The 13,313-nt window shown below is 40.3% G+C and overlaps 1 protein-coding gene and 1 pseudogene across 14 annotated transcripts in view; one reads left to right on the top strand and one right to left on the bottom strand.

The window, feature by feature from the left end:
* NRXN3 (neurexin 3) overlaps positions 1-13,313 on the top strand; it is a 1,639,812-nt gene that overhangs the window by 493,525 nt on the left and 1,132,974 nt on the right. The gene's annotated exons all lie outside the window — the stretch shown is intronic.
* Positions 1,101-5,466, bottom strand: LOC136375810 (charged multivesicular body protein 1B2-like; annotated as a pseudogene).

Raw genomic sequence — 13,313 nt, 5'->3', positions numbered from 1 at the left:
TTTTTATGCTTTTTAGAATTTATAAAAAAGGGGTTAAAAAATAAAAAAGTGACAAAAATTATCTTTTTATATATATAGATACATTCTTAGTAAAATTTAATAAATTCGGCAGGTCCTGGAGTGAATGTGTTAAGTTTTTTTATTTTTGTGTTTATGAGACACATGAGCCTGATGTGTGCTAGCGATTTCTTTAGTGTTTGGGTAGATAATCCTAATTCACATAAATAGGATGTTGAAAATTGTAGTAAATGTTGTAAAATGTTCAAAGCTTTTTTAGATATTGCCATATATTCTTCTTTTATAGAAATCCAGAAGGCTTCAAGAGACAATTCCTTATGTTTAATCATCAATCCATGATCAGTGGATATAGCTGCCAGTTCTTCTTCTGTTAATGTTAAACCAAAATCACTTGAAGCTTCCATGAATGGGTTTCTAATCCAATCATTTTGTTCAGTGTTAAGTGATGGAAAATGCTATAAATTAAATTCTGCCCATCAGCCTTCAAGTTCTATTTTATTTACACTTAACTTTTGCTCACTTCCAGAATTAGATTCTTCAATATCACACTTCTTTTTGAGAAATCTAGCATTTTTGGGGATATAATGATGTGTTAATAATAAATATAATAATGACATGTTAACAAAAAGAGTGGTATTTCCTTAATGAAATGGTATAATAGAGTAACTATATTTATTTTTATATCTGGGCACATGCTGCGAACCAGTGCAGCTAGTAATTCCAGGTTTTGAGTGGGAATGGTACGGAATTAAGAAAATATGGAGTCAGGAGGGCCCTGTAATTATTGCTGGCAAGAACAAAGCACACCCAAAAACAGCATCTTGCTTTAGTTATAGGGCAAAGTGAGGCCATTAGCAAATCAATGGTCTCTGATCACATTTCCAAGGCAACCCAAGAATTTTACCAATTGCAGAAAACCCTCACCATACATATCATCTTAACTTTACACCAAACAAAGAATAGAAGAAACTTGCCTCCAGTCTTTCCAGGGAACATGGGGGGCAGTGTAAACAATCCGGCACCACAGCTTAACAGCTTTTGCAACCTGATCAGGCAAGTGAGGTGAGGGGTTGGGCAGATTGTCAGCTTACAGCCAATTCCCCACACCTCTGTCGCCCCCAAAATCGAAACTCCAAAAACCCTGTTGGTTTCTTGGTCCCCAACAGCCACATATTTCTCTGGAATACCATAAGGCACACCTGGAAATTTTGTAGGGCACACACTTTGAGAACCACTGATATAAATACACAGAACATTTCAGAATCAGGTGAAGTAAATGAAAGCACCAGTTTTTTCAATTGCACTTGATCACAGACATGAGCAAGTCTGATCATTCACTCTGTTTTGTGGTAGCAGGACTGGTACCGATGGGTCCTGTCTGATCCTGTGGTACTCCATCTGCCATTGCTTGAAGCAGCACGTCCACTTGGTTTTGTGGTGTTGTTAGGGGTACAGTGCTACTCATTGTGTGTTCCATTTGTTGGGTTTGGACATCCAGTGTTTCAAACTGGTGTCCAAATTTGTCCATGGGGGCAGAAATCTTTTCAAGGTTCATATTCCTCGATGTTGCACTCACAGAGGTAACTACACCCACCATGGCCTGGGTTGCCGTACCTACTGTTGCTGCAGTTTGAACTCTGGCTGCCACAGCATCAACCCTAGACTCATTCTCTACACATTATTTTTTTGGTTTTTCTGGCAGATTGCATTTGCAGCATGTATTCTTGCAACTTCTGTATTGTCCTTGTGAATGGTCTTTGTAATCTTGGCCTTTTCAGCCTTTTCTTTTTTATCGCACTTATTGGCATTCCTGTTAAGTTCCTTTGCGGCAGACTTCATGTTAAATAGGTATTTCTCCTTATTTGACAGGGTCCCACAACTTTTCTTAGCAGGTGACAGCTGGGGCAGCGGTAGGGGTTTGATGCGAGGGTGCCCAGTATTCCAGCCTAGGCCTGACTTGCAGACAGCCAGGCATCTAGGTTTGTTCCAGAATATTCTTCTTAAAATATAAGAGAAACATACACATTTCTCTGCTAAAAAACCTCTTGGAAGTTGTCCGTCTTGCTCAGAAGCAGAGCTCAAGGATTTAAGGTACCCCTACAAGACTTTATTGGATCTGATCTTTTGTACCTCTCTGTTCTCATCTCCACTGTGGTCCTCCTCATTCCCCCTGACCCAGTTACATCAGACTCCTTGATGTTCTTTGAATATGTCATTCACTTGACTGCTTGGCACTTGGGTAATTGATGTCTCTCTGTCTGCAATTCTCTTTCCCCAAATGTCTACATGGCTTTTCCCACAGTGTTTCCAAGTCTTTGCTGAATGTCGCTGTATTTTATAGGCCTTCCCTAGCTATCCTGCATAAATAATAACAAGCTTCCTTCCCATCCTAGCATTCCTGCTTGGAACAGTTCCTGGCATTTGTATTACTCAATAAATGTTTGTTGAATGAGTAATTTATTGTTCTTCTTTTGCATAGCTTTCACATATATTGGCCTAGTAAGTGGATGGATAAATGAATGATGAGTATATTCTTTGGCACCGGCGGAAGCCTTTATTTCCCAATGGACTATTGCTCTGGAATGACTTTACAGTTCTTTGTTGGGACAGAAGACTTAATCAGAACTTGTCAGGAACTCTTGGGATCTGCCAAGATAGTGTCTCACTCACAAGTGGAAATGGATGTTAGTCATCTGCAGTGACAGAAGGCAGGGATAGAGGTTGGGGAGAGGGCATAAGAGAGGATTGGGCTGGCCCAAAGAGCCTTCTTCATGTTGTGAATGCTGATTAATAATACCTGGTTGGCTTTTAGATGAAAAATACATGTGTATCAATGTGTGTGCATGTATATAGGTGCATGTGCTTTTGTTTGTATATATTGTACGAGTGTACATACACTTTTGTGTATATAAATGTAAATACATATCATGTAAAGAAGAAAAATCAAAGATCGCCATAGTCTAAAGACTTGAACACCCCAAAGAACCCTTTATGCTCGGGGAACTAGAAATGTGGGGAAGGCTTGCATAATTTCTCTAGTTAACATCTAGCTCTCTGGTCATTACTTTATGTTGAGGCTAGACATAGATCAATGAACAACAACAAAAGTCCCAGCTTTTATATATTTTACAATCTGGTTGGTGGAAACGAAGAGCAAGTAAATAAATCTAAACTGTAGGTGGTGGTATAGATGCTGTGAGGAGAGAAAATGAAATAAAATGTGATGAAAAGCAGAAAGTAATGGAAATCCCTTGTAGAGAGTTGAGTTGGTAGGGAACTGAGACTTGCTTGACAGCAAGTTAAAGGACCACCAGATGCAAAGACTTGAGGAATAGGTGTTTGCTGAATTCAAGGGACATAAAATAGAATGAAGTAAGCAAAACCAGGTTATGTAGCAGAGCCTTTAAGCCATGGTAAGGAGCTGGAGTTTTAGTTCGATTACAAGGAAAAGCTGAAGGTATTGTTTTTAGCAGGGGAGTGACTGATCAGAATTTGGAAAAATCCCTTTTACTGGCCTATGACGGATGGACCGTGGTGTGCACCAGTAGAGACAGAAGATAGGCAGGTGGCTGTTGCTGCCATGGAGGCAAGAAAATGCAGCAATGTGGATTAGTGTAGCAGCAAGGGAGGTGGTAAGAAATGGGTGGATATGGGATATATTTTGGAAGTAGAGTCAGTAGGATTTAATGATGATTCATATGTTCGGTGTGAGAGATAAGTAATTGAGGATGACTTTATTAGTCAAGGTAAACTGGGTTGTGTTGTGGCAACAAACTACTCTAAAATATCAGAGACAAAAAAAAAAGGTTTGTTTCTCACTGATATGTCATAGATTTTGTGTGTTGGCTAGTGACTTTGATATTTTTATAACTGTCCTCACTCTGGGATGTGGCATAGTAGGGTAGCCTGCTAACTGGCACATTGTTGGCTGACACTGAAAAAGGAAAACAAAAATTTAGGAGTTTTATATTGGAAAAAAATTACATGTTTGGCCTGGAAATGACACATATCATTTCTAATTGGCCAAAAATAATCACACAGCTCCACCTACTACAGAGTGGCCAAGAAATACAATCCTATCTTGTGCCAGGGAGGCAAAGGGTCAGAACTACTCAGATAGCAGCACAAATGACTCTATATCTTCCAGGTTTAGATAAGTGGTAATAACATTATCCAAGTACGGATGCTTGAGAGGAGTGGGCTTGAGGAAGGTAAATAGTTCTGTTTTAGCCATGATCAATTTAACAACCTGTTAAGCAGGGATGTCAAGAATATAGTTGGAAATGTCAGTCTGATTATCAGTGGGAATCTATGGTTAGAAATAGAAATGTGAACATCAACAAAATACATGTGATATTTAAAGTAATGAGACTCACAGAATGTAGTTGAAATTCTGGGGCTCTCCACAAGTAGAGTTCTTACAGAGGAGAAGCCAACAAAGGAATCCAAGAGAAGTATTATAATGGCAGAGACACAAGAGAGCACAGAATTTTAATAGATCTTGAGAAGTCAATCTTGCAAGAAGATTTTACTGAGAGATCAAGGGAAATGAGAATTAATCATTGCTTCTGGCAATTTATTGACCACTCCTGTGGTATGATATGGGCAACCGACTAATTTGAAGTGGATTGAGGAGAGAGTGATAAGTGTGGAAATGATGAAAGGCAACTTTTAAAAGAATATTTCTACTACTGGAGCCGTTAGATGGGGTTGGTAGGGAGGAGGGACATGGCATCAAGAAGATGGGAGGTTGGGGGGTAAGTTTGTGGGCAAAATGATGATATTGATTGTTTTTTGAAATATTTTGACTTAAGAGGAAGGCAGTCAAATAAAAAATTCAGCTTTTGGTTGGAGATATGTCTAAAGATGGAGAAGAATCACAGCTGACATAAATATTTAGAAGCTCTCTGCTTAGAGAAAAGTGTTGGAACTGGGAATGTGATGAACTCTTACAGAAATGCCTCAGAGTACAAAGAGTGAGGAGGTTAAGGTTGACCTCAGGAAACATACACATTGGTAAAATCAGGAGGAGAAAGAATAGGTAGTTAAGAAATGAGAGAAAATAGGTTGACTATCTTATATGTCATAGAAATTGAAGAAAGAGAGTTTCACTTTTTTTAAGGAGATTTTTGTTCAAGTTCTGTGTTCTCATAAATATGCAGTCCACATTCCATACTTTCAGGCCAAATTTGAAATAGACTCTATTATGGTTGATTAAATATATGGCCCAAGAATGGTAAAATCCTTGAGATAATGTTTTTTGTTTGTTTGTTTTTAATTTACAATAAATGGGATTGTTACTCTTCTATTCCTTTTTCTATCATTTCCTTTCCTTATTTTGAAAATTCTGTAAAGATGACTTACAATGAAGAAATGATTAGTGCCATACTCCTCACTGTCTTTCTTTTCCTCCTCTTCCTGCTCCTCATTTCTTGTCATCATCACCATCATCATCATCAAAATAATAACCACCACTAGACCCCATTAGATGACTTATTTTAATATTTTAATAATTTGGTTAGAATTCCTGAGGGGCATGCATATTAGTATAGAAGGACTTATTGACAGCAATTTTGGTTATATGTTGAGTACTTATTGAGTGCTTACTTAAAAGGTAGGCATGATACCTGAACTAAGTTCCTTCAGTTCAATTTCCTGGGAAATATAACAGAGAATCAGGAGGGAAAAGAAGTTCTCAGAAAGAATATAAGAGAAAGACTACAAATATATGGTGTCACTAGAATAATTTGGCAGAAGCTTCTCTGTTCAGGTTAGCTAGCTATATATTAATATATATAAATAGCACATGCAGATATAGATGCAGGGTAAAGTGGTGACTATACATATCTTAATAGAATAAAAATGACCTGTCTCCTCCTTAAAGCTAGGAATAATGAGGTCTTATGATACTTTTCTGGACTGTAATTTAGCTCATTTTCAGTTCTTGTGGTCTGTTGGATTTCTTAGCCCACACCCCTCTTTCTCCTTCCCTCCCTTCTTTCTCTCTCCTGATTCCTCCCTCCTTACTTCCCTCCATCTTCTCCAGTCTTTCCACTTCTACAAAATTCCTTTTATCTATGACTTGACATCTACTAGTTGCCCAAGCCAGAGACCTGAAAGTCATTATCATTTCCCTTTTTTTATTAAACATTCTTCTAAGATCCATTTGTCCCAAAGACATGTTGCCTTTTCTCTATCTTCCCCATTGTCACTGTCTTAGTTTAACTATTTATTATTTTCTGGATTATTATCATGTTATGGACAAGATCAAGTATAGGACAGAGTGTAAAGACTAGATTGAATGAGGGAGACATTAGATTTGGAATTAAGACTAGTTGGGAAGCTGTATTATACTAGTTGATGTGAGAATTAATCTCTCCAGAGCAGAATTAGCCATTCTGCACTGAGAATCCCCTACATATTCCTCCTCTAACTTCACTGTACATGTATATGCTTACATGTGTAACACCTCTGCAGAAAGGTTGGCTCCTTAAGGTAGGATCATGTCATTTATTATAGAGCCTTATACTTTGTAAATTCTCTGTGGTTATTTACTGGATGATGAAATAAAATGGAAGCCTAAAAAAGACCAGTGAGAGCAGGAATGAAGCAGAGACCATGATTATAAAAGACCTGTTGGATAAGGAATTAATTATACTTTGCAAGAAATTGATGCTATGGGCAATAAGGAGTGAAGGATCAGATATATCTATAAACATTGGAACTTTGGATGACCATTAACAGAAATAAGGAAGTCAAGAAGAGCAATTGGTGAGATTGCTTTTATTTTATTTTATTTTCGTATTTTTCCAAAGTTAGAAGCGGGGAGGCAGTTAGGCTCCCACATGAGCCCTACTGAGATCCACCCGGCATGCCCACCAGGGGCCAATGCTCTGCCCATCTGGGGCATTGTTCTGTTGCAGCCAGAGCCACTCTAGCACCTGAGGTAGAGGCCATGGAATCGTCCTCAGTGCCCAGGCCAATTTTGCTACAAAGGAGCCTTAGCTGCGGGAGAGGCAGAAAGAGATAGAGAGAAAGGAGAGGAAGATGGGTGGAGAAGCAGGTGGGCACTTCTCCTGAGTGCCCTGACTGGGAATTGAACCCAGGACTTCCACATGCCAGGCCGACACTCTAATGTTGAGCCAGGGCCTGAGATTGCTTTTAGACAGGTTGATTTTAAAGGGTCTGCAGAAAATTTTAATGTTAGATAGATGAATTCTTCCAGGAGATAATCCAGATTTGGGGCCTGAGGCTTTGGAGAGTGCTTAGGGTAGAGGCAAAGATGTGCCAGTGGATGAAGGGACCAGCTGGGATCGAGTAGTGAAAGAAGGCAAAGACAGGCTCATCAGATGCTTGGGGGAAAGCCTCTCGTAAGGAATTTGGAAAAGATGCTGACATCAGAGGCTGAAAATGAGTCATCAAAGACTTACTTGGAAAGTGTGCCATCAGGAAACCCCAGAAAAGAGACTTCTGAGATGCAAGTGATAGAAAAATATGCCAGCTATTGCACGGATATTGTGTTCAGAGGATTGAGACCTATTTACATTTAATTAATTGGCTATTAATAATCTTACTTCAGAATTATTTTCTCAAGTTAAATAGGTTTGATCTTGGGAGGCAACTAAGTTAAAATATAATACTTTGAATGCTGCTGGACAAGGTGGTAAAAAATTATTTTTCCTCTTTCATCTATAGTTAAATAAAATTCCTTTTATTGGTTTTTCTTGGAGCTATAACCTTCTATCACTGGATTCTTCTGCCAAGTGGAATCTACTGATAGAAGCCAAAGAGATAAAACCTAAGTATCTGTATTTATCTCATTAATCACTTTTTGTTGTATTTTTCTGAAGCGAGAAACGGGGAGGCAGAGAGACAGATTCCCACATGTGCCCAACCGGGATCCACCAGGCATGCCCACTAGGGGGCGATGCTCTGCCCATCTGGGGCACTGCAACATTGCAACTGGAGCCATTCTAGTGCCTGAGGCGGAGGCCATGGAGCCATCCTTAGTGCCCCGGCCAACTTTGCTCCAATGGAGCCTTGGCTGCGGGAGGGAAAGAGAGAGATAGAGAGAAAGGAGAGGGGGAAGGGTGGAGAAGCAGATGGGTGCTTCTCCTGTGTGCCCTGGCCGGGAATCGAACCTGGGACTCCTGCACACCAGGCCGATGCTCTACCACTGAGCCAACCAGCCAGAGTCTGTTAATCGCTTTTGCTATTCTCTGCCCATTTTATGTGTTAAGCAATAGATTTAGGATTACTGAAAGATTCAAGCTGACCTCTTGCCTTTTCTTTGTCCTGGATCTAAGGACACTCTAGTCTCTCCAGATTTCTCCCCTCTTCTGTGCACTCATAGTTTGAATAAGAGTAAGAGAGCACAAGAGAGATCCTAATTACCTTTCAGGTGCTATAGGTAGTGGTATTGGTGTTTTCTTTTAGGCAGACCATACAAGGGCCAGAGAGGAGCTCCACACTGTTCATATCTCTCCTCAACCCTTGAACTGTTTTAAATACAGAAGACACTTGCTGGTCAAAATTATATCTGGCAGGAAAGTAAAGATTTTTCTACCTCTGTGATGAAAGAAAACGTAAGCAAGAGCAGGACTATTAAATGGCCCTTTAGAAATGGACAGAATATTGACTGTATGGGGGCAGTGCTTTAAAAGTTCTAGGAAAGGTTCTTGAAAAATTCTGGGACCATAAGTTTAACTTTGCACTATTTGTTTTGTTTATAGGTAAAAATACTGTACTGTCTCCTCCTTTTCTGGGTATCAGCACCTCCATAGGAGGCATTTAATGAAACATTTGATAGTGGTTACTTCCATGCCAGTCCAAAAATAAACTGTAGATTAAGAGCCAGATGTAAGAGCAGGTTTTCCCCAAGTCTTAGCTTCTTCTCAGAACACCTGTTAGACCTTTGGTGATAGGAACGTCTGCCAACCACCATATATCCCCTAGGCTCCTTGCATACTTTCTTGCCCCCCCCATCCCCCAATCACTCCAGTTTGGCCTGATTAGATGCTCCCAAGCTTTCCACCTGCTGATCTGGATTGCAAGGAAAGTTGGTGAATGGAGTGAGTACTGACTCAAATATACTGCTTTCAGTTCCTGGGAGCTGTCAGCATTCCTTGACTTGTGGCTTCAGCCCTCCAATCAATCCCTTCTTCCACCTTCACGTTGCTGCCTTCTCTCTCTATGCTTCTCATCTTCCTTTGCCTCCTCCTTACAAGGATATAGATGATTGCATGGAGGACCCACCTGGATAATACAGGATACTCTCACCTAAGGAGCCTTAAGCACATTTGCAAAGACCATTGTTTAATAAGGTAGCATTTACAGGTTCCTGATATCTTTGGAGAACATCATTCACCCCACTGTAGAGACAGACGATTTTCTACCTTTGCAGAATCAACATGTTTAGTTTTTTAGGAGGCTTGTTTGTTTATAGACATATCTTATGTGTTAACAGCTTCCAAACTGATAGCCCATTTAAAAGAAGCCGGGAGCTACTGTCAGAAGGGGGCTAATTTAAGTATGTCTCTTGCCACTAGACAGGTGGATATGGTCACATTACCATTAATATTTATGAGATACTGATTAAGAAACTAGAAGAGCTGGGTAGAGTTCTGAACTCTCAGCAGTGGCAACCAGTTCCTCTTATGTGGCTCTATTTCACGTGGATCTTAACCTAGTTTTGGGGAACAGGTGTGCTCAGCTGGCCTGACACTCCTTCTTCTGTGTCCAGCAGTAGCTTTTGCCGTGTTTCACCTGGAAGGTCACAAAGAATCTAGATAGTCACTGGGAGGGGACTTGAGGTGGGATCCAGAGAGAGGAGGAGCTGTAGAGTGTAAGGTCAAAGCATGGAATTCACCAATTTTTGAATCAGGGAAGAACTTCAGTATTTGAGGTTGGTATGTGGACACTGCCTGGCTCCTCCACACCCGTGGCTCACCTCTCACGTTCAGCCTAAGGAGGGGCATGAACCCCAGGGAGGTCTTCCACAAGGCTCTCCTGGGTGCTCTTGAACATGCTTCCTTCAGCATACATACCTGACTGTAGCCGGCTGCAGCCTAAGCCACAGACAGAAGAGAATAACTTTGCTAGTGATGCCTTTATGGTTCAATGTGCTGGGGAAGCTGGATTTACGGAGGGGTCTTAGGAAAACCTCCATTATTTTCTGTTATCTAGAGGCAGGATCATAACAGTGGTTGGGTTCACAGGTGCTCAAGCCAGGCTTCCCTGCATTTCATTCTGGCTCCACTACATAATAGCTGTGTGACTTTGTGCAGGTATTGAAATCTCTGAAATCCCTGTCTCCCCTTCTGTAAAATGTGGATAATAGTAGCCGACACTCACATCATGGCAGGAGCTATTCTAAGCATTTTGCATATAATCTTCTAATCTCCACAATGACCCTATGAGGTAAGAATTGATATTATCCAACTTCAAAGGTGAAGAAACTGAGGTACAGAGAGTTTAGCAACAAGAAGCAAAGCAAGAATTTGAACCCAGATAGTTTGGCTCAAGCAAATGTCTCTGCCCTACTTTATGCTGCCTCTCATACCTCAGGCTTTTGTGAATATAAAATAGGGTGGCCATCCACCCAGGTGGTCTTGGAAAGTCCTGGGTTACATCTGTTCTCCAGGTGGATTATTAATAGTGCCCTCTTTTACTCTTAAAGGTATCACACTGTCATGTCTCAGTTTGGATATTTGTCACATGATGATTAAATAATTATATGCTAAATACTAAAGCTAATGCCTGGCCCAAGAAAATCCTCCATTGAGGTTAGCTGTTGCCGCTCCAGCTGCTACCATCATTTCCACTACCACCACCCACAATTGTGCCAAGTCTGGGAGCTCAGAGCTGAGGGTTAACTCAGGTTCAGAATAACATATCGTGGGGCCCACCATTTCCCATTCTCACACACATTGCAGCACAACAATCTTTCACGCTTTCTGTCCTAGGCAACCACTCTTAATTGATCAAACTAGACATGTGAAATTAAAATTATTTGCCATACCTAGTTTTATTAAATCAAAGAATCCAAGATCCCAGGGTTTGGAGAATCTGAATTTGAGCTGAGCTTGTTGTGGGTTTCTCCATTTATATTAAAACTTATTTGATTCCTAAAGGTAATAATGAACTTTGGATCTCCTTAGGCGCCTGATACCCCTTTTCTACAATATTTCTTTCTGCCTATTTCTCTATCACTTGTATCTTTAGAAGAGTTTTAATTTATAATAATTTTCTATTCCCTACCTATAATTTGATAAAAGGCTGCTGAAGTACCACAGAAATAGGCATGATTTTATAAATAAGGAGAAGGAATGAGTCATACTAGGGATTACAGTTAACACTTAAGATCCATGACTTAGACAAGATGTAAATATAATTTGTTTAACTGGTCGTGAAATTCATTTCAGGTTGGTTTTGTCTGGCATAAGGGACATCTAGTGGTGACTGAGGTCTTTGCAGGTTTACTAAAGGTAATGGAAAGTCATAGGTGTATGTATTGGTACCATCACCTTGCAAAAGAACTCCCCGAAAGGTGGATGGCCTTGTTTGTTGCATGACCCTTTATCTTGAAGTTAACAAAGGGTAAATAAACCTGTTCATAAAACAATCAATTTGATTCCTAGCATTTCCATCTATATTATTGTCAGTTCGAACCCAACTGTCATTTGCACCAGGTTGGAAATGATTCTGTAACCAGGAACCTGCCAGCTTGGCATATTCTTCTTCTCACTTTCCCCACCTCTTCTGCTGATGACAGAGGGGCTCTTTGGATCACTTTGAAAAGTCGGCTGTCTACCAGGCAAGAAATAGTTTACAGTTGCTTCTGACAGGCAGAGTTCCTTCTTTGGAGGTTGCTCAGCCATCAGGAAGCCATAGAGCTCTGGTTCATGTGTATTGTGTAGAAATGAATGGGCTTCACATTATAAAAGGATGAACTGCAAAGACCAGGGTGTGATCTTGCCTTCTTCCTCCAGGAACTTGCCCATTCGTTACCACATCTTGGATGACCTGTCGCTATCCATGGTTCTGAAACTACTGCTTCTGGGCTGCATAGAACACTTAACTTGCTTACTCCCATGCTACTATTGTTTCCAACCATGTTAGACTTCTTGAAGATGCTGTTTCATTGAATCTTTTTTATACTATGTTCCCTGTTCTCCTACCTTTGGAACCCCCATACAATCTCTTTCTCCAAATGCTATTTGGTATTCCTATTGCAATCTATCTTCTTTCAGGGTAGTTGGTTGCAGCCAGAAGTTGCTAGCTGTCGCCAAAGCTTCATTGTTGGAAATTAATTCTTTTTTAAAAATAACATTTATTGATTTAAGATAGAGAAATGGAGAGATAGAGAGAAGCCTTCTATTGTTGTTCCACTTAGTTGTGCATTCACTTGTCCCTTCCTGTATGTGTCCTGAGTGGGGACCAAACCCACAACCTTGGTGTTTTGAGACAGTGCTCTAACCAATCAAGCTATTCTATATGGCCAGGGCTAGGGATTAATTCTTTCTTTTTGACTCTGAGTGCAAAGAATAAAGGCTCTGAGGTACTGTTTCACTATCTCCATGTATTTTCTATGGCAGTCCAAGCTACATTGTCATAAAGAGGTGGACAGTAATCCCTTAGCATACTCCAGAGTGGGAGGCCATGTTGGTGCTGAACTTTGTCAGCCAGTCTCTTAGAGAAACTTTCTAGAATTTCTGCTTGTTTTTTTTTTGTTGTTTTTTTTTGCTTCTTTTTCTGTTAGCGTTCTACCAAGAAACATAAACTAGTGACAGCTGCCACTCTGATGTGATGAAGTTTCCATATTGATAGCCTTAAGATACAAATAAACTTCCTAAGCATGTATACTAGGGAAATCTTAACTAAATATTCAATGATTCCATCAAATTCCTTATAACTGTCTAGGATACTTTAGCTTTCTACCTTCTCATCTTGTCACTTATTGTCAAGCAGAATGAATATAGAGGCTTCAATCTATGTTGTTGTCCTCACTGATTTGGAGGCACCAGAAAGTAGTCTCAGGGAGCTTCCTTTCCCTTCTTCTTCCCCATCCTTCCACATCCTCTTACAAAAATATACTAACTTTATGTCATGCGCTGGGATCATCACTTATAGACACAGAGAAGAGAGACACAATTCCTTCAGTTGAGAAGCTCCCAGTCTACTGGGGGAGACAGATAATTATGGTACAACATGACAATCTCTGTGAGAGCAGTTAGAACATGGAGTCATGGGAACAGAGAGGAGGAAGTCAGCTGTGGGTGGGAGTGGAATGAGTA

This window comes from Saccopteryx leptura, chromosome 6 (assembly GCF_036850995.1).
Source record: "Saccopteryx leptura isolate mSacLep1 chromosome 6, mSacLep1_pri_phased_curated, whole genome shotgun sequence".
Classification (NCBI taxonomy): Eukaryota; Metazoa; Chordata; class Mammalia; order Chiroptera; family Emballonuridae; genus Saccopteryx; species Saccopteryx leptura.
The sequence above is the reverse complement of the archived record's forward strand: the minus strand, read 5'-3'. Positions and strand labels throughout refer to the sequence as shown.